This window comes from Rhododendron vialii, chromosome 3a (genome assembly GCF_030253575.1).
Source record: "Rhododendron vialii isolate Sample 1 chromosome 3a, ASM3025357v1".
In the NCBI taxonomy this organism is placed as follows: domain Eukaryota; kingdom Viridiplantae; phylum Streptophyta; class Magnoliopsida; order Ericales; family Ericaceae; genus Rhododendron; species Rhododendron vialii.
The window spans coordinates 1,019,530-1,041,438 of record NC_080559.1 but is presented as its reverse complement, the minus strand read 5'-3'; the positions used below and the strand labels follow the sequence as shown (position 1 = coordinate 1,041,438).

Sequence of the window (21,909 nt, the reverse complement as noted above, 5' to 3'; positions counted from 1 at the left end):
TGTGTGAGAAAGACCTTTGGAAGAATAACATTTTGATTCCTTCTGTCTCCTTGTCTTAGGTTATGTGAACTGCCTTTAAAACAAAAGTGAATGTCTTTGAAGTTTCTTGGGATTTTATTCCCATTTAGGATAGAAGTATCTTTCAGGAGGAGATCTAGTACAAATCAATGGTAGTTCTTGGCCTACGAAAAATGTGACCTCTAACCTTAGACTGGAGCAATAAAGCTACCAAATGTGACCAGAGCCCTGCAAAAACTGATTTTGATCTAGTCAAGTTTGACCAACATATTATGGACTATGGAGTTGTCTTTTTATTTCTAATTTAAAATGTTCAACTCGATAAAAACAATTCTCAAAATTTCAGAAATCATGCACATGAGAACTTAAACAAGCTGATGATTCCAATGAAGATAAAAGTGTTCTACTTATTTAGTTCGAAAGACGGATCGAAGAAAGGAAAGATGGAGGAACAAAAGAGCGAAAATCCCATAATTGATCCCATGATAATCTGCAATACGAAGCCCAAACAATAATACTTCAAGAAATAAAACCCTGTGGATTGAATGTTCAAGAAGGAATGGCAACAAAATATACTTAAATCTACAGAAGAAGCCATTTCCCTAATTGTATGGATCGTTTTAACCTTAAAGCTATATGGATCCTATTAGATCTGGTTTATGAAACAAAAACCCCATCCCACGGAGGAAGCCAATCAAGGGGGCTGCACAAGCAACAACCATGCCTTCGAAAAATTTTAAAAACCTTCCACCCAATTCCCTCTTACTACTCTCAACTCAGCAAAAGCATTGCCTGTGGTAGCATTGGCTACTCAAACTCAACTTCTGAATCAAGTATGAAAACAATAAGATTTGAATAGGAAAACCCTTCCTGTTGAGTTCTTTTACTTGATCACACACCCTATCACATACAAAAAAGTAAAGAAAAGACGAGATACATGAATACCATTTCTCTGCACCTGAAAAATGAACTCTTGAACTTCATATTCTTGGACAAATCAATATAGGTAAGGTTCCTTAGGAGTGGAAATACTTCTATAAACAATTTTTGCAACATATCTTGGTTAGTTGGTTTACAAACTTCTACCACTCAAAGGGAAACACAACAGAAAGTAAACCATGGACCAATAGTTAATGATTTATTACCTGGTCTACCCGTAGTGCAGTGCAAGCAGCATCAGCAGCATGTATGAGGGCAAAGAACCTGTGCACAAACCAAATTTTTTCGTCTCATAAAATACGTCAAATACATTACATTATGCGTACTTATTCCCTTTCTAAATAATTGGGATCTCCATTCTTTGTCGTACATCTATGTATCTAACTAGGTCAGAATTTGGCAGGGCTGATTTGGGTTGCAGTGCACGCCAAGAAAAAGCCAACCCTGCCTCAGCGAATACTGGCAGGCACAATATGGCACAAAAAGGTGGTCATCATAATAGTGTAGCAGCTATGAAATCTGAAAGCCAATGGATTATAAACGAGAATGCTATAATCTAACATATAACTGCGAAACTAAAATGAACGATTCCTCTATTAGGTTTTGTTGCACAGTGGCTCAACGCAAGTCCAAGCCAAATTAAGCCTCACCAGGATCTTTCAACGATATTCTGCCAAATGCGTATAGCATAGCTGCCTAATCCTATTTTACCCGTGAGGCAGGTGCAGATAAAACCTATTGTCATAACTGCACATATTCCCTACTAAAAGTGACAAAGCTAAATTGCATGCTACGGAGAGGCCAAACTAATACATAAGGAATCAACCTACACTACCTAAAAGTATCAACGGTTTTGTACAAAGAATGGGAAATACTGGTATGGGCAGCCAATTCAATTTTGGTACATAAGCAAGGTGTCTGTTATTTTACTTAAATCTCAGCGGAGGTTACTGTAGTTTACACTTTACACCAAACATAGAAATCCTTACGCATCAAGATTCAAGGCAACAAGAAAACAGCTTTTAAAAGTAACAAATAAGCTTACTTGGTGTCACGGAGGTCCCGAATATTCATGTCAGAAACATCCTCGCATATACCTTCCTCCAAGTCTATGCGCACCTTGCTGTTTCCAGATGCATGCTCAGCATACAAAGAAGATATTATTTCCATTGCGTTGGGACCAGCATTCTCAAAGCTCTCAGCAAATTTATCAATAGCAAACTGGTACAATCTGCAAAGAAAGAGTTTGATAAGCCCTGTTGGTTGCTTCAAGCACAATTTCACGAAAAAGTGGTCAAAAAAGAATTGCAACTTGAAATTCAAGTTGGAATTCTCTAAAACAGAATTGAAAGAAATATAGAAGCAAAACATTTCCAACTTGGAGAGAGAGAGAGAGAGAGAGAGAGAGTACGCTGTTTCACTGAAAGAGAACTCCTTCAGTTTTCTAGTTAACTCAACTTCTGTGGCTGCCGCTCCAAGCACCATACAGCTCTCCCTGCACATTGCCTGACACAGAAAAGTATAGCATCATCCGGACCTCTACTCAGCATCCATTGAAAACTACTGAAACCCCTCTTTTTCGAGCATCAATGCAACAAAACTTACGAAAGTTTCAAATAGAATCCAAAGAAGGTGTCTACAGTAAAAGATGGCCTTCATGTTCTACAAAACTACCTTGTATGTATTCACACCATCATCAACTGCTCTTTCAAGATCATCCAATATACTATCAGTACTTCCTCGTAGAACACAGTTGATACAGAGTTTCCACCTTCTTCATTTTTCACAACAGTGACCTATTACATGTTAGAGACAAACATCATATCGGATGAGAAGAAGAAAGAAATATAGAAGCAAAACATAGAACCTAAAGGAAAATAAACAAATGCAAACTACAAATTATGATCTTAGGACAAAGAAAGTGTTTGCCCATTACCCTAACACCACCAATTTCCTCCATGGAGACAGAATCGAAGTACCCCAAGTCATTGGGGTTCGGCCGGCCAAGCTTCAACTGTTTCAAAAGTTAATAAGAACACAAGTATGAAAATCTTTTTCCCACTTAATAAACTGCTACTTATGCTAATACACAAATATGCTTACAATAGCAACGGAGCCTGTTGTACGGCAAAATCTTTGCAGTTCAAACTTGGAGCTGATTTTTAAGACCATTAGCCTGTGAATAAAGTTGAAATGAAACAAACTATTAAGCACCTCGAGAGAGCCTTACACAGTACAAACATAATTCAAAAGGAAGAAATCAACATGAAGCATGGCTTGTACATTCAGATGATTGCTGTCACCCAAAGATGCAAACACCAAAAGATTATACATGCAAAAAAAGGGAGGAGAGGAAAAGAGAGTAATAGCTGGTTTCAGCCGATGCATCAATAGAAGCTTATTTAAGGGATATTCGGTCATATCACAAATGAAAGAGGGAGAAAAAGTCTCGGTTAAAACAGCATCAGCTTGTAAACTCTTGATAGCTGAGACCCGTGGGATGAATTGAATGTATAAACAAAATGACTCTAATAGCTCTTACCCCCAAAAGGCTTCTTCTTAGAGATTTGAAGGCTCTTTGTTTTGTCACTGGAAAAGAAAGTGGGAGGGCTACGGCTACTCCTGCATATAGCAGAGCGGAGAGGGACTACTTTAATGAAGAGCTAAGGCTGTGAACAATTGTTGCTTAATGGAATGGGTGTGGGATTTGAAAAATGAAAAGAAAGTAGGTTGATTCCCATGGTGTAATAATCGTACTTCTACACAAAGCCTAAGGGGACTCATCTGGTCAAGACTAATAGAGTTTTTGCTAATCCTCTTCGCCATATCTATTTCCATCTCCGAATCGATTCCTCCCCGATTCATAGCTGAGTCTACTCAAAGAGGGACCAGCCTCATCGTGGTGATTAGAGGACACCTCTCATCATTCACCTCTAATGTGACACGTTTGACGTTCCCTCCCAGTTATATGATCAACGGGATCAGTTGGCTAGAGAGCGGGGCTATTCTTCTTCCGGGGAGACAAAGTAGTCCCTTCTACTGACCGTACCCTCAGTTCAGAGGTCTTCGTCAACATGTTACGAAGCTCCAATCTTCGGCGAGTCACCATTACTTGACTTAGAAAGGCGAACATCTGGGCAAGGGGTCATGCTTGTATCTTAGTTGATTTTTTCTTATTTATTTGTATACGAGTTCCCATTCCGAAGCTTGTACGATTCTTTATGCCAATCTTTGTTACCGGGAAACACCTACTCTAAAAGCTCAGTTCTTCAAATGCAATGCGATTGGAGCTTGGACAAGACGATGAAAATGGGAAGGAAGGATTCAATCCAGCCACCCCTGCAGCTACCTTGTTACGAAGGACTCCTAGAAGGCATTAAAGAAAGCTTCTAAAAGAAGTCAAAGGACTGAACTCAAAAAGTAAACTAAGATTCGTCTTGCTTTCTTCCTTTTATTCGAAGGGGCTGTCCATCAAAGTTGGGATTGGAATAAAGAACTCATATGTAGGAGTACACAAGCACACTTTCCTTCTTATAAAGTAATAAGAAAGATGGTTCTAGTGAATGCTTATCCTTTCTCCCTGCCCTCAAGCTGGTCATCTGAATAAGAATCTTTCGAATATAGTTTTATATGGCCCCTGTATTTTTGAATAGTAATGGTGGTACATCAATCCACCACATCGATATCCCTATGAGTAGACAGGTTAACGTTACAAATCTGAGATCTCAACTTCATTTTCTTTTCATTTCATTTCCATTGCCTTTTCCGGTGGATTGCTGAACTCGTGGGGACGGTCCCTCCCCTACACGTAAGACTGAAGAACTCAAATTGGTCTAAGCTAAGCAAGCTGCTAGTCTATCCATAGCCTACCAAATCTCATGATGGTTAATAAGAGTTCATTAACAGACAGGAAGCCCCATTGCTCAACTTTGGAGACCTTCCAGACAGAGGTAGAGAAAGAATTAGACAGGAAGATTATGGTTGTTCGATCAGATCGTGGTGGAGAAGATTTTGGCAGAATGGACCATGATGGGGGGAATCAGGGGCCGTTTGCTGAGTATTTGAAGGAACAGGGCATAGTTCCTCAATACACCATTCAATCCTGAGCAGAACGTCTGAAAGGAGAAATTTGACATATCACTTGGTAAACAGGAAGGACAGATCGCTTCGCTTGTTGATTTCACAGGGAACCAAAGACTTCCTCCCTTCCACATACTATACACTAGATCCATATTTGACCGTACCGGTAGCACCCCCCAATATCAAATTGTAAAAGAACGATCGCTTCGCTTATTTTGACCCCATAATCAAAAGATGAAATTCATGACCGGATAAACGACGATGTCCAAACTGCAAGTACTCCCTCCGAATACCTCAAAGCGGCCCTTCGGTACTAGGGGATAGAGGAAAGACCAACGCAGTAAAGAAGTACACGAAAGGACTCCCTATATATGATATATGCCCGAAAGTGGCAAAGCACAAAGGAAAAGAGTAATGCCCGAAACACAAGTCAAGTAGTCAAGCCAGAACGAATGACTTTGCCGAAAAACAAGTGCCATCAAGAATGACTAGTGCAAGAGTAGACGCACATCTTATTCAAGAACTGATTTTCTAACACAAAACTAAAGAAAGTCGAAAAAATCTATTCTTTTTCCTCCAGGTACGAGTACCGGCCTATTATTCGACATAAATGCAAATCAATTAATTTAACAGAGAGGTAGGGAACACCGGATGGATGTGGAGCAGTTGTAGGCTTTTTGATCAAAGCTTTATGGTATCATTCATCCTTTCGCAAGCTCATCAAGTGGGCTTGGAAGCCCCAGTTGGTACTGTCGGTTGATGTACCCCATCCGAAAGCTCGGTTGATGTACCCCATCCAAAAGCTCCGCTCTCTATCTGAATAATTGACTCCCAGAGGTCTTCTTCCCCAACCAACGGTTTGCTATGTGTGTTCGTTCTGTACACTCCGCTCACTTCAGTACTTTGCTACCGTTAGTATGTATACAAGGGGCTCTAGCCTAGAAGAGGGTCCCAGTGCAGAAGTAGAGAATTCAAGTAACAAAGCACAGGTTCAAACCAGATTGTCAAGTACATCCCGATCAGTCTCACTAGCACAGCGGATTGCTCTATCTTTAGTTGATCCCAAAGGAGAAGATATTTGAGCTTCTATCTTACTCAATGAGATCATAACAACCAAGGGAAGGGTCAAAGAGAGAAGAGCCAATCAGTTGCATAGAAGAAGAGCCCTTCTTGATTGAGATTGAAATGAGAAGGACTTTAGGCGTTCTACCGCCTCTTTTTCGGTATGAGAAACTAGAAGCTCTTTACTTTCAATCGAAATGAATGAGAAGCCGAACTCACTGGCGAGAGAGAGCCTACCTGATCGCCGCTGAAAGTAGGGATGAGTCAACTCCGCTTCCTGGTCGAACGCATATAATCTTCCCCAAAACTGGGAAAACTGGGACTGCTCTTTGACAGAAGGTAAACACTGCCACCCTTGCTCAATTAAGGGGGTTGAAATGTGTTAAGTTCTCCGTATTAATTGAGTATTGCATGACCAAATCCTCACAGTTACGGCATACCTCCTTAGATGTCAAATATTAAATGTACAAAACCCTTGCCGCTTGCCTCAGGCCCTCAGCTGGTACCATATTCATACAATGGATGGGCTACCATACTTATTATAGTTAAAGTCAATAACAACTGCAATACAAGAATGCCAAATGGAGCATTGACCGTTTCTAAACATAATAACCCTGGCAAAATGGTAACGTCAAATAGAGCATTGACCAATGTTACAAATTGTTCAAACCCACAGAGATGAGAGTGCAAATTATATGACAATCAAATTAAAAAAAAGAAAAGAAAAGAGGTGAGAATCACTATACTTGTCACGTTCACAAAAGTGTAGTGCCATCTCTCCAACTGCTCCTCCACTAACAACCACCTTGGCACCTGACTCAGCAACTGCTTTGATAAGCTCCTCAACTTTGGCAGCTTCTGTTTTGAATACTTTTCTAGCTGGAAAACACAGAAGGCAAGAAGAAGAGTTCGCCAAGAAAATTTAGCATAAAGAAAAGACAGATACCATCCGAGCGATGTTTGAATCAAATATGCATCGGTATTCCAACTTCCTCTAGAGTATACCTGCTCAGCACTATGAATCTGCATTGTTCCTTTTGTTTCAGTTGCAGATGTATCAACGCCACCAGAAAACACAGCAACCTACGAAAAAAATTAATAGGCTGGAATAAGAGCAGCTTAACCTGATCTTCAGAGAGAGAAGAGTTTCCACTAAAAAGAACTACATCCTATGCATCTCGAGCATGTACACGTAGAGTTGACAACATCAGACATATCTTTACGGCCCAACAAATACCCTTGCGCTGTTATTCACGTGGTCAATAAAAAACGCAGAAGAAATATGTTTAGCCAAGAAAACTCACTTTACAGCAACTTTTAAAATCTAATTGCAGACAGAAGCAGAACTTACCCTCAACTGCAATCTCAAGAACAAAATGCTCATTGAATGTTAACGATATCAGTTTACTCCATCAGGGTTTCAAAACCAATATTCAAACTTGTGTCATGTAGAACTTCTAGCTGAACACGCTTATAGAAATCTTAGCGGAGTAACTGATATGAAAGACATCAATGATATGATTATTGAACTTCTTATTTAACTCTTAAATTTTTTTCTGCCTTTTACACCTTCAAGGACATCATGTCTACAAAAACATTCAGCACCTCCCTAGATAGAAATTGAATGTATTTGGTGACTAAAGGAGTTTCAAGACTCATTGCCTTCCAACTTTTCTCAATTCTCTCATACTCTTCAAACTTCCCTTCAGTATCTCAATCGTTCCAAACTGCAAACATAGGAGTCTAAATTCACATCACGCTACGGGCACTTTGAATGCTATCAACAACAATGAGTCCTAGCGAAAATCACTCTGGCTAGTAAATCATTAGAGCTTGATTCTCTTGCAACTTATTCCCCACATGAGCAATGGCAAAATTCCATTCTGCCACAAATATTGTTCTAGTTCCCAATCTGAAACAGAAAGTGCCATGCAAATAAAGGTTAGTGGCACCTGAAAAACTAAACCTTGTGAATTTCAAAGGAAGACAGATGCTCAGTGCTAATCCATTCCAAGCATCAAACCACAAGAAATTGGTTCTACTTCCAATACAAAATGAAAAATCAAAGGACATCCAATAGAAACAGAAACAAAGTCCGGATCTAATAAGATAAGATAATTGCAATCTGCCAGCAGTTCAACATCAGAGGTTTCGCACAGAAATAGTTGAAAAAGAAGAACAAAAAGATGGATACATATTTGCTAACCTTAGCCTTCTCCACTCGCCGTATGTATCCAACTGCATCAGTCTTTAGAACCATACCTCGAACTATGGTGCAATCAGGCAAGCCTCCGCCTAAAAGCTTTGCAACCCGGATGTTGTCCACATTAAAGTTTGCAGGGTTTTTGGGGCATATAAGAATGCACGCCTATTACCCAAAAATATCATAATTGTCAAATACCAACACCACCACATGCTACTGCCAAAATTAATAACAGGAAAGCCGCAAGAAATAAATTCATCAGCAATAAGAGAACACAAGATATCCTCCTGCCCAAACTGCTTGCTAGCAACGGTAGCTTTCATTTGTACAATAACTTCCTCCTTGATCCTCACACCTGGCTCAACCAATTCATCCAAGATTTGAATGGTCTGTTCGAACAATGGTTTGAAAAGAGTGAGACAGTGCAAGCTCTGATAAATTTTTTACCATGAGAAATCAAAGTGATCCCAGACACGCAATAGAAGAACGACAAACCTTATTGATCGCTTTTGTGTATCCTATGATGACCTCACGTGGGTACAGTCCATTCCTTATAAGCTCTTGGGCATTATGATAGAGCTCCCCGGCAAAAGTAACAGTAGAGTTCGCACCATCTCCTATCTCTTCTTTTTTTGCCTCGCCTGCCAAAACCAAAGTACTCGCCATAGGAGGCTGTTGAACATCGCGTTCATTAGCCACCGTTTCAGGCCACCTCAATCTAAACCGTGTTTCTCTAAGCGCATCTTCTTGCTCAACGAGGTGTGCTGAGTACAAGGCTCTATCCCATTCCGTCTTCGTCGAGCAGCTCAAGCCTGTTCTCGCAAGTACATTCGCTAGAGAGTTGGCTTCTTGTGGCGTCATGACAATAGAATAGTCTTTGAGATAATGAAACGGCAGTGAATTGACTGTTTTCCTTTCCTCATCTAGTAGCGGTCGCTTGCCTTGTATTGCCTGTACAATGGGAAGGCAGTCCATCTCTAGAATCGGCGTCAAATATCCGAGCTTTATTGCTTCGGTAAGGCCAACGCGAAGGGCTTCAAATTCGACACTCCGCGGCGAGCAGAGTCTACCAAATTTGACGCTCAAGGCCTTTAATGTGGGCCGAGCAACCCCTAAACACTACTCCTCTGCCGGACTCTCCGTTCAAAGGGAAAACGCCCCATCCGTATTCATCTTAAACCGGACTGGAGGGGAGCAATCCACGAACTTCGGCTTATAACCGTTACATCTCCTGCTCGAGGAGTCTTTGAAATCACCACATGATTAGTCTTCAGACACTCCCACAATTTCGATTTATCTTCTCTACAGCATACATTTGAGCAATCTAACACCACATTTCGGGTTGTTCTATTAAAAAGAACCACAAGATACCCCCTTCTAATCAATTGCCCACAAAGAGCATTCGCTAAACAAACTAACTCAAGAAATTTCTTTTAAAATAACAAATCAACCAACTCACCGAAGATTGCCAGTAAACCAATCAATCTTTCATCAAAAACCAATCACAGACACTTACTTCAAAAACATTTCTGGTTTGCAGCACTCAAAATGGAGAAGATTGGTTCGGTGAGCAGAGTGTGGATTGTGGCAACAAGTGGAACTACACTATAAGATCAATACACCACCAACCGATCCGAATTTGGTTCTATAGGGGTAACTTCAGGCGACTCAAAAACACAACGGAAAGAATCCTTTAACTCCTAATGGCAATTTGGTGGGATCTCCCCGACTGATTTCTTCCCAATTCTCTCATGTTCTGTTTCGAATTGCTCCTCTCTGATCCCGTATGTCTTCTCTGATGGATATAGTTACAGATTTCCCTGTCCTTAATTCTGCTAATAAAGCTGCAAACCCTAAGTTGCGAACTCCTAATTCTCGATCTGGTAGAATTTGTCACAAAGAGAACTATTTCAAAGTTGGTATATGTCTTTTAGGAGAAGGTTTGAAATGATTTAGGGGAAAGTTTGGTCCATTTTGGGGTCAAGATTGAGCCACTAAACCTTCCCCTAAATCATTTCAAACCTTCTCCTAAACGACATATACCAACTTTGAAATAGTTCTCTTTGTGACAAATTCTAATTAGAATCTATACCAAATCGCGAATTAGGAGTTCGCAACTCAGGGTTCCAACTTTATTAGCAGAATTAAGGGCAGGGAAATCTGTAACTATATCCATCAGAGAAAACATACGGGATCAGAGAGGAGCAATTCGAAGCAGAACATGAGAGAATTGGGAAGAAATCAGATCAATCGGGGAGATCCCACCAAATTGCCATTAGGAGTTAAAGGATTCTTTCCGTTGTGTTTTTAAGTTGGTTGTGTTTTTAAGTTGCCTGAAGTTACCCCTGTAGAACCAAATTCGGATCGGTTTGTGGTGTATTCACCTCCTGCCACAATCCACACTCTGCTTACCGAACCCATCTTTTCCATTTTGAGTGCTGCAAACCAAAAATGTTTTTGAAGTAAGTGTCTCCGTGTCTGTGATTGGTTTTGATGATTTGATGAATGAAAGATTGATTGGTTTACTGGCAATCTCCGGTGAGTTGGTTGATTTGTTATTTTAAAATGAAATTTCTTGAGTCAGTTCGTTTAGCGAATGCTCTTTGTGGACAATTGATTAGAAGAGGGTATCCTGTGGTTCTTTTCAATAGAACAACCCTGAAATGTGGTGTTAGATTGTTTGAATGTATGCTGTAGAGAAGATAAATCAAAATTGTGGGAGTGTCTAAAGACTAATCGTGTGGTGATTTCAAAGACTCATTGAGCAAGAGATGTAACAGTTATACGCCGAAGTTCGTGGATTGCCCCCCCTCCAGTCCGGTTCATCAAGATGAATACGGATGGGGCGTTTTCACTTTGAACAAAGAGTCCGGCAGAGGAGTAGTGTTTAGGGGTTGATCGGCCCACGTCCTAAAGGCCTTGAGCGTCAGATTCGATAGACTCTGCTCGCCGCGGAGTGCCGAATTTGAAGCCCGCGTTGGCCTTACCGAAGCAATAAAGCTCGGATATTTGACGCCGATTCTAGAGATGGACGCAAGCGACCGCTACTAGATGAGGAAAGGAAAACAATCAATTCACTACCGTTTCATTGTCTCAAGAACTATTCTATTGTCATGACGCCACGAAGAGCCAACTCTCTAGCGAACGTACTTGCAAGAACCGGCTTGAGCAGCTCGACGAAGATGGAACGGGATAGAGCCTTGTACTCAGCACATCTCATCGTTGAGTAAGAAGATGCGCTCAGAGAAACACGGTTTAGATTGAGGTGGCCTGAAACGGTGGCTAATGAACGCGATGTTCAACAGCCTCCTGTGGTGAGGACTTTGGTTTTGGCAGGCGAGGCCAAAAAAAGAAAAAAGAAGAGATAGGAGATAGTGCAAACTCGATGAACAATGTTTCAAGCGCTGGAATTGATCTCTCAGCTCGCTCTCAATTGTGGAAGGAAAGGTTTTGTTGGGATCCCTATATTGATGGTCTCGTGGTTAGCTCAGATGGAAACCTTATGGTCGTTGAGATAGTATAACAGTCCCAGATTTTTTGGGATTGCCACTAGAAGCAGTAAAGGGCACTAGAGCATCTCCAGCCTTGACCCATTTTAAGACTCAAATTTAAAAATGGAGCAAAAACCACAAAAATCTATCTCCAATCTTTGACCCAAACCCTTCCCCATTTTGGATTTTACCCATTTTTTTGCCCAAGTCTGAAACAACTTTTGCCTTGACCCATTTCTCCAACGGCTAGTTAGAGAGAGAGAAAGAGGGAGATGTATAAAATTTGGGTTTGATGATTGGAGATGTGTCTACCAAAATGAATTTTTATCCAAAATTTGACTCAAATTTGAGGAAAGATATGTGTAAATGCTGGAGATGCTCTTACAACCTCTTTTAACCATATGGCTGTGATGATATCGGTTCGGTCGGTTTATTCTCAAAATTTTCGCTGAACCGAATCAATTGGCTTCCTCTCATCCCCGACACCGACCAAAATTGATGAAAAACCATTCGGTTCGGTCCATCTTTTACCGGTTCGGTTCAGTCGGTTTGGAGACGAACAATAAAAAAACTACATAACACTATCAAAAAGGCATATTCTGTAAATACATTTCAAAAAAAAATCCCTAATCTATGTAAGAGATGAGTTTCATCTACCGTGATGCCGTTCAAACGATTTGATTTCCGACCTGAGATTCATGGAGGAGAGCTCTGATATTCGTGGGGGAGAAGAGGACAAGAGAGACTGTAGAGAGATTCAGAGAGAGAGAGAGAGAGAAATGGAGGGAGATCGACGAAGAGAGAGGCACGGGGAGAGAGAAAAGTGTCGGCCATGGAGGTTCTGCTTGGAAGAGAAATCAGACTAGGAGATCAGAGGCGTGGGACTGGACAGGTAAGTATTAGGCCCCGTTCCGGAACCTTCTTAAAAAATAAGTACTTATTTTGCTATTTTTCATTCAAAAATAAAAAGGGTCATTCTACAAAATACAAATAAAAAGTTCCTTTCATATTTTGAAACTCAAAAAAATTTAATTTTTTTTGCACCGTATTAAAGATCTCAATGAAATCTATCAAACAAGATCTATAATAATAGGAAAATTATTTACGTAAACACATGATTTTTGAACTTGAAGTTGCCTTATAAAAAAAAAGAGACTGTTGCTAGGATAATGTGCGCCGGCGGAGGGCAATCGTACCGGCGGCCGTGCCGGGCCGTCTCCGGCCACCGGACAGCCGATCCGAGCCGTCCAAAAATTCTAAAAAAAAAAACCAAGGGGGCCCTACGCGGGAATCAATGGCATCCAAGGTGTGTAGGGTGCTTGATACGAGCACCATTTTTCCGTACATCGGGCGTCCGGTGGTTGGAGACGGCCCGGCACGACCGCCGGTACGATTTCCCTCCGCCGCCCATTGGTATACCTATATAAATTCTACCAAAATAATTATCATCCTTCTTATTTTCCGGAACAATCCTTCTTATTCAACAAAAAATAAGTTCTTTTTTTGTTTCTGGAACACAGCCTTAGGATTTATATGTGTATAACTGGTTGTACGGCTAGGATTAAAAGGAAAATAATAAGGTACATGACATATTCGATTCAGTTTGGTGCATATCGGTGTTAATATTTCACAAACCGAAATCAAACAGAATAAAAAAAAATTTGTAAAATGAAAATTGAACCGAATCGAACCGAACCGACTCTGAATAAAACCGACCGAATTGTTTAAAAATCTATCGGTTCGGTTTTTCGGTTAAAATGATCACCCCTATTTGTGATGCTACAATTCTTGGCTTTGACAAGGTTGCAAACTTCGTTTATAGAAATGTGAACCCTAAGTTTAATAAACTGTCAACCCCACAATCCAGAAACTTCCAAAATGAATTTCAAGACCATCGTGGAGCTTGAGTGCATTGATATTTTTGGACATGATTCCGTTCAAAGGCACCTTGTTACGTCTTCTCTGAAGATGCGAGGTAAAGAAGAAAGGGACCCTCTCTTTTTTTATATATATATAAAACGGTAGGAAAACAGCGTTCATGTGTACAGTGAGAATCACAACAGGACATAACTGTGAGAGCATAACATCAATCCAACTAAAACAACCAAACTAATAGGGATGATGCTATGGTGTCCCCGGTCATTTTGGGGACACCATAATTTTTGACATAATTTAATCATTATGAGCATAACTAAAACCTATTATAAGCATAACAAAACCTAAACAAGACATAACTAAGGAATAACCAAAAAACCAACCAAGGCATAACTAAACCCAACTAAGGCATGCTATGGTTCTGTTATGCTCATAATGGTTTTAGTTATGTTCATAATTGGTTTTGGTTATGCTCATAATGATTTTGTTATGCCAAAAGTCACGGTGTCCCCAAAATGACCGGGGACACCGAAGTCATTCCCAACTAATAGCCCATTTGGAGAAAAAATAAACTAACAAAGAAAGACGACTCTGATAAAAGAGACAGCACAATCAATTCATGTATTAGGCAAAATTTATTTTTTTGACCTTTTAGCTGAGAGAGTTGTGGCGGGCATGGCTCGGTGGAGGGACCCGCACGGTGACCACGTCATACTGGCCAGTCAGACCCGTGGATTTAAGGGATTGTATGGATCGACGGTGCACAGTGTTCACCATCCTTCTATCAGACCAATATAGCCGAACCAAGACCGTTCATCAACGGAGGAATCTTGGACTTGGATACAGGTTGGTTATGACCCCCTGTTCGGCGGCCTCTCGCTGGACCAGCTAGTAACTCCATAGTTCGAAGTACAGCTGGGCTATCCGGATCGGCAAGACCTTTAGCCACCAAGCCACTCCTACTCCCTGACTTGGAGAGGAAGTCAGGTAGAGTCGAGTAGGTGTGACAGGTGGCGTGGAACTGTTCCCCCAATTACACTAGCGGATCGAGGAGATCGTGTCAGGGCTTAAACTGCGGACCTGATTTGGCGCCACGATTGATGAGCCAATCACCGAGAGCGTGGTGCATAAATGTGGGCTGGTCTCCATATTTCATTTACCTATAAAAGGAGCAGTCCCCCTTGAGAATAAGGGATTGAATTCTTCCTCTCCAGAACCCTAAATACTTTCTACAGAGCCTTCCTTCCCTCTTACTGACTTAACCGTCGGAGTGCCTATCCCGAACTCCCCACGATCTGGGTTTGGGCACTAACGCGGGTGTTACCTGTGCAGGACTTAACCATATCCAAGACACATTAATCTAGCCACCTTTCCATCCGGGGTTCGTTCAGAGAAAGCTCTACACCACAAGAGTACAAGAGTGGCCTAAGCAAATAAATTATTCCATTGCTTTGATGCAGCATAAGCACATTAAACTAAGGGCTAAAAATGTTGGAAATTAGACTCCATCAAGCCCCTGCTTCATAATGGTGTAAAAATTGGTGGCCTCCTAATGAGACATGCAACATCAATCAGGAAGCAAAAATCACTTCCTCCAAATTTGTCAAAAGAGTTGATGCTATATCAGAACCCTTCTTTCAAAGACTTTCCAAAGGAAGGCATGGCTCAATCCAACACGATTTTACTTATCCAAGAAAACAACAGAAATATTCGACTGCAAATATTTCGCTGGCATCTTTACTTTTCATGGAATCCTCCCCATCAATCTCCACGCTTTATAGAAGTTCTAGAACCTCGCAAATAGTCTCCACATCCCATTTATGACTTCATAAATAGGACTCTGCAAAAGAAAAGAAAAGATCAAGCTTCTTCCAAGTAATACTGAGCATTCAAATGATTCTAAGGAAGTTAAAAAGGCAGACGAATTGAACTTTGTCCTCTTCAAAGGCCTCCGGTCAATGGTGATTCAGTCAGAGCAAGTGTGGCAAGGGTCGGTCAATTACAAAACAAAGCAATTGTCGCTAAACTGAGCCTCTTCTTCATGACAAAATAAAGGAGACTTGTGCAAAATGAAGGTATATTGTAGAGCTTGAGACATAAATTATATTTCTAGGAGGTCCTCGCGAGTGTAGGAAACCACAGGTTTCGCTTGGTGGGCCGGAAATGGGGGTATCATAGTTTATCAGCATAATAAAATAGAAAGAATCAGCTAGTGGGTGGGCACTCGTTAAGAATAAAGAGCACTGAATATGCTAGAGAAGTGAAAGAAAATGAAGCAAGGCGTTTATCAATTTGGGAATTGGAAGTGTATCTCATAAAGCAAAACCGTTGGTCTTTTCTCTACAGAGTAAAGGGTGAAAAGAAAATACAAACTGTAGCAAAATTAATAAAAAGAACCCTTACAAGTAGTCTCCATTTTGTTTGCCACAATTTCTGGTCAGGCTAGGATGCCTCTACTTTTCTCAAACCCTTCTGGCATAAGTCGTCTAGCTTCGATACCTTTGCATAACTCCATTACAAGTTTTTCTCTTCCACATTGTCGATGTCTATGGCAAAGCTCAGATAAAATAGCTGAATCGGGAGACATTGATCTATCCAGCATCTCTCGCACGACTTGGACTGCTCCATCAAGATCCTCATTCATGCAAAAGGTGGATATCAACATCTTAAAAGTATCTTCATTTGGATGACAACCGCACCTTATCATGCTTTTGTACAATTGAAAAGCTCGCTCCGAGTTCTTCCTTGTGCACTGCCCACTAATGAGGGCAGAAAAAGTTGAGGAATTGGGGATTAACTTCTTGCAATCAAGTTCTTTAACAAGATATGCAGCCTTCTTTGTCTTCCCTTCCTTGCATAGTCCCAAAATCAATGCATTCTAAGTCAAGATATCAGTCTTCACACCATTCCTTGACATCTCCTCAAAAAGATGACTACCCATTTCAACATTACCTACTTGACTATAACCCTGTGTCAATGTGTTGTAAGTTACAGTATTAGGAGAAGCACCCATGCCGCACATTTCACTAAAAAGTTTGTTCGCTTCGTGTAATTTCACTTCCCTGCAGAAACTATGGATGAGTGTGTTAAAAGTAAAATCATTCGGGATTAACCCATTCTTCTCCATCGAATTTTTGAGCTTCATAGCTGCACTCAAAAGGCCTTGATTACAGTGTCCAGCAATCAATGTATTATAATTTATACGCAACTGTGGGGGCACATCCCATATTTTCCATCTCTCCAAACACCACAACAGCCTTTTCAAGTTTCCCCAATTTACAAAAGAGCATTGACAAACATATTCAAAATATAAACGTCTGGTGAAATCCGAGACCTCTGCATCTCCTTGTAAAATGCCAACGCAATATCTGCTCGACTCAGATTCATCAACGCACTCAAATACGCGTTGCAAGACTCGACAGTCGGGAGAAACCCATAGTCCTTCATCTGACAGAAGGTGTCGGTGGCATTCCTCAACTTCCTCATATGTGCATACGTCTTAAAAAGCGAGTCAAACACACGAGGCGAGGAATCACATAATCTATACGAGTGAAGTATGGACTCAAAAAGCTTAGAGGGAAGATGTATCGAACCCGAGTCTAGGATTTTCTTCAAAATGGATTCCGCGGATTTGAATTTACTGTTCTTGGTGAGAATATGAAGGATTATGGAACGGGTATCGAGGTGTGCAAATTAGGGTTCTGGGTTTCCACCCTGTTGAAGAATTCAAGGGAAAGAACATAGTCCTTTCGAATCTTCAACAGAATGTGCTTCACTCTGAATGGTGTCAGATTGGGGGCTAATTTATCAAGCTTAGCCCAATCAGAGTGGACAAGGTGGCTGTGAGCTACATTCACATAATCAAGATCTTGGCCTCTGGGGTCAAGAATTGTTCTATGGGGTAAAGGAATTGGATTCAGATTCCTACCTCCTAATTTCCCTGGAATTTTGAATTTTACTCGGTGGGAGTTCAACATTTAGCAATCAACTGGGTTGTTGATGACCTATCAAGTCAGTTATAAGCCGATATCAAATTCCAAAAATTACAAGTCTTTCGTTCTAATCAAACATATAATTGCTACACCCATATACATGCACCTATGAGAGAGAGAGAGCCGTCCAAAACTGAATTGGACGCGTAATACCCATCCAGTACCAAAAATTTCTCCTGTCCCCCTGTACACCGCTAACGCTATTTAAAACCTTTGCATAAGGCAAATCACGTAGCACATGGCACGCTTCCTCTTTAATATGATTACACCACTCGCAAGAATATGTATCTGCTTGGGTTCTTACCCGATAAAACAAAAAAAGAATCTGCTTGGTTGATGTGTCTAAGATGGAGGACTTGTTCAAGTATACACCACTTTTACATGCCCAGCATCTATGTTTACCAATCTTTCACTACGACAGTACTGCAGGACTTGGGACCTGAGAGGATGCTGCCAAGTGGCCGATTCGGTCGTTTATTAATCTTTTGAATGAACCGCATACAAAGACTAGAGGAAACAATGATATGACGGTGTCAAAACCAAGGGCAAACATCCCTTTTCGGGCATATCTTTCTTGCTTTGTTGCTTTTGCCTTCATCTTTTTCTCTAGTTGTATTTTCGCTTCGAGTCAACAAAATTTCTTTTTGCTGAGCAAAAAACAAAAACAAGGGCAAACATTCCAACTAGGTTGGCACCCAAGCCTCAGACAATCATATGTCATCCAAAACCCAAAGAGAGAAGAGTTGGCAAGGAGCCAACACAAGCACTAGAAAAAGCTTCATCACCTGAATAAATAAAACAATACGAGTGTAGCCACTGCCAACATTAGAGAGCAAAGGTTTAACCATTTCAAAGGTTTAAGGGCATGAGTTGAAGTACTGGATAAAAGGACCTTAAGATGACCACTCATACACAAAGCATTTACAGAATCACCACCCTTGGTTGCAGGGCCGGAACATGACTGGGGGAACAAGAAGAGCCTCTATGAAGAACATAGTGTAAACAGATCTGTTTCCGAAAGTACCGAATCGCTGATGCTCAATAACTCACAGATAAAAGAGCAGAGGTGTTCCTCATTTTCCCCGAGCCGCTTTACATTGTCTCTAACCTGGGAATACTTAAGAAAATAGAGCTCTCATCCAATCACATGCAATGCAACAGTACAAGTTCAATTACCCCACCTCCCAATGCTGCCATAAAACTATAAGTTAGGCTCTGCTGTTCTGCAAGATGTATTCCTATTTCCCCATTTTCTGATAAGTAAACAATTAATATAAATAAAAGAGAAGAACATAAATACAAGAGGCATACCTCAGGGAGACACAAAAACAACCAAAAAAGCTAACCACATAGGCCATAGAGGAACTCCAAAAACTGAGTAGTAATGGCCTAGAAACCTCACCTCCAAAACAAATGGGAGTACAAAAAATGGCCTGTCAAGAGCATGCCAAATAAAGGCTCAGAAAAGAAAGAGCACCCCTCCACACTACAATATGAATATGATAGCTTGTTAGTGAATCATGTCGTGTGATGGATTAGTGGACCAAAACTAAATATGTCTAAAAGAGTCCCTTGAATATCTAAACAGCTGCCAATTGAAGAGGAAAAAATCTCAAGAGTTTCTGTTGTGTCCAAAAGATATAGATTTGTATAAAATCAGGACAAAAGATTAGCAATCCACTTACAGAACAGAACTAAGAGTTAGTTCTAATGCAAAGAAAGCAAAAGAGAAAAACAAAAACAATTTGAGTACTAATAGAGACAGACGAATAGAATGCATTTACTCCAATCCAAAATGCAGAATCAATGTGATAGGAATAAAACCGCGTATATTATGCACATGAAACCAATAAGAATACAGCATTCCAGCCATACGATATTTTTAACCAACCCACTAACAGTGCAAAGAAGCTGTCACCTCTTCAAGCAAGTACTCGTTTTACAACCCGGAGCAACATCTAAATAATAAGTCATAACCTTCTAGGTTAAAGCTAGACACCTATAAGCAAGTCACCTCTTGATGAAAGCCACACTCAGTTGGACCAAAAGCTTAGGATACAAATTCTAGCAAATTGTACGAAGTATATAGAAGTGAAGCAATGAAACTTCAACTTAAAAGGAACTGGAACACCACCACAGTAAGTGGAGAACATAAATGTGAGATGAAAGAGCAGATTGGCTAACAATGTGAATAAACCAGCTCAAGTAAGTTCACATGCAACCAATGAGCCCAGAAGACAAAAGATGGGTTAAAAACGTATCCTTGTTTCAGAGGTACTACATCAGTTGAGTCCTTCAGAAAGCCACCAAAAAGCTGTTCCAAAATCTAGTGGTCCAACAAAAGCTACGGCCACCGAATGCTTTCATCAGCTGTGGCTTTTCATCAACACAAAATCATCAGCCTTCAAGGCAGAAGACAATCCTTGGATTTTCTCAATGCCAATGAGATGATTGCAAATAACCAGGGAAAATTCTTCTTTGTTCTCCATAATCCCTGTCCATGGCGGTTATCTTATGCTACGTCCACCAAATGCTTTCATCAGCTGTGGGTTTCCATCAACCGCAAATCCTCAGCCTTCGAGGCAGAAGACAATCCTCAGATTTTCTCGCTGCCAATGAGATGATTGCAAATAAGCAGTGAAAATTCTTCTTTGTTCTTCATAATCCATGTCTGTTGTGGTTATCTTGCGTCTCGAATGATGAATCTCCCTTGTACGGCCACAAAAGAGACAGATAAAACTGGCCCAAACTTAACATGCAATTGGATTTCCAAAATCCCTCAGTGCCCTCTTAGGGCACCATTGCTCCCTAAGAAACTGGAGAAACTGGGTCATTCCTCTTCGACCTGAAACCCAGTTGGAAAAGGAATCAATCAGAAATTGAGATAAATTTCATACAAGACACAAACGGGAAATATCCTTCATTTGTTCTGGGAAACCTGTACAGTATAACCAAAGTGCTTAAAATCAATCCTAGTAATGATAATGCTCCCAAAGATAAGATAACAGATATCACTGTAAAGCACAACAATTCAGGTGCTTATCACAATAAACAAGACCCAAACAGCACAGTGCTTCTGCTTCAGGTGGTGAAAATGGCGAAGTTCAACTATCCAATGAAGGGTTAACCCATCTATTGCAGATATAGGGAACATATCACGAACTTCTAGGAAAGTGAAATGCAGTAAGAAACTGCTAAGCCAATGTGCCCTAGGGAAGGTAAAATTCTTAAATGAGAATTACTGAATCAGGTCTTGCTAAAGTACCCTGTACTTGTCATAGGTTAGATTCTCAAGCAGTAAAAAAGTAAATATATGCCCAGGGTAATATCACTCCACCCTTACAGTGACCCGCGCAAGAATTGCTACTTAGTAGAGAGATACCCTGTTTAATCACCAACAAATTCTCCAACTAGTAAAAGAGCTACATTCCGTTAAACAAATTCAGAAACATTAGCTGTTCCTACAGATAGACAGGACAAATCACGTCCTCCGTAAAAGTACCCGAAACAAGTTCTGTGTACTTGCCCAATGAAAGGCAAAACATCACAAATGTAAAATAAAAGATAGACATAGTTGGTTATTTTATTCTTTCTAGCTCATAGCCATGCCATCTCCAATTGGACTGCAGAATGCAGATTGAACCAACAGCACAGAAGGTTCTCTCAAAAGGAGAGGTATGGAATTGTGCATCGTGCCTGTGCTTAAAGGCACAACAATCAGATGGGGAACTCGGATTTTAAGTAGATCCAAATTGAAATTGCATCATATCCACTTGCTCACACCCCCACCCATAGCTGTTTTACCCAAGACTTGGATTTGATTCAACTGAAGTTGCAGCATATCCACTTGCTTTTCCTACCTCTGAATATTCCTCAAGTAGAGTTCATGATAGCTTTGAACCTTATCATAGAGAGATGGGAAAGATAAGAAGGGAAGGAAATGGCGTTGATGATGGATGGATATCTGTGAGCCATAGAAGGATTTATCAAAGCAGCATTGTCCTTCAATTGAAATGCACGAGAGTGCATATTCTTATTGACGTGCTTTGGACGAGATATTAGCACCTTGTTCCGTATATAAGGTTGCAAAGATTATCATTTTAAATCCCTTCAATCAACAACAAAGCCCGATCCTAATATTCACTTCAAATCTCCCTTCCATTTAAGTGGATATTTCTATGACTGCTACATTATACTATCCCTGGCGGCCAACAAATTGGTGATATCCTTTAGCCCATCACACAATAAC

The 21,909-nt window shown here is 40.6% G+C and overlaps 1 long non-coding RNA gene and 2 pseudogenes across 2 annotated transcripts; all 3 read right to left on the bottom strand.

Annotated features, from left to right (window-relative positions):
* Window positions 1-924: 924 nt before the first annotated feature.
* On the bottom strand, window positions 925-9,472 carry LOC131320772 (T-complex protein 1 subunit theta-like; annotated as a pseudogene).
* Window positions 9,473-11,562: 2,090 nt separating this feature from the next.
* Window positions 11,563-17,645, bottom strand: LOC131319354 (pentatricopeptide repeat-containing protein At4g26680, mitochondrial-like; annotated as a pseudogene).
* Window positions 17,646-17,845: 200 nt separating this feature from the next.
* Window positions 17,846-21,700, bottom strand: LOC131320771 (uncharacterized). 2 transcript variants are annotated; one of them, XR_009198344.1, is made up of 3 exons: window positions 19,845-21,700; window positions 18,972-19,062; window positions 17,846-18,850 (listed from the first exon to the last, which is right to left on the bottom strand). It is a non-coding gene; the product is annotated as an uncharacterized LOC131320771 (long non-coding RNA). The 2 variants fall into 2 exon arrangements; XR_009198343.1 differs by having other exon boundaries at window positions 17,846-18,913; window positions 19,007-19,062.
* Between the last annotated feature and the right edge of the window lie 209 nt (window positions 21,701-21,909).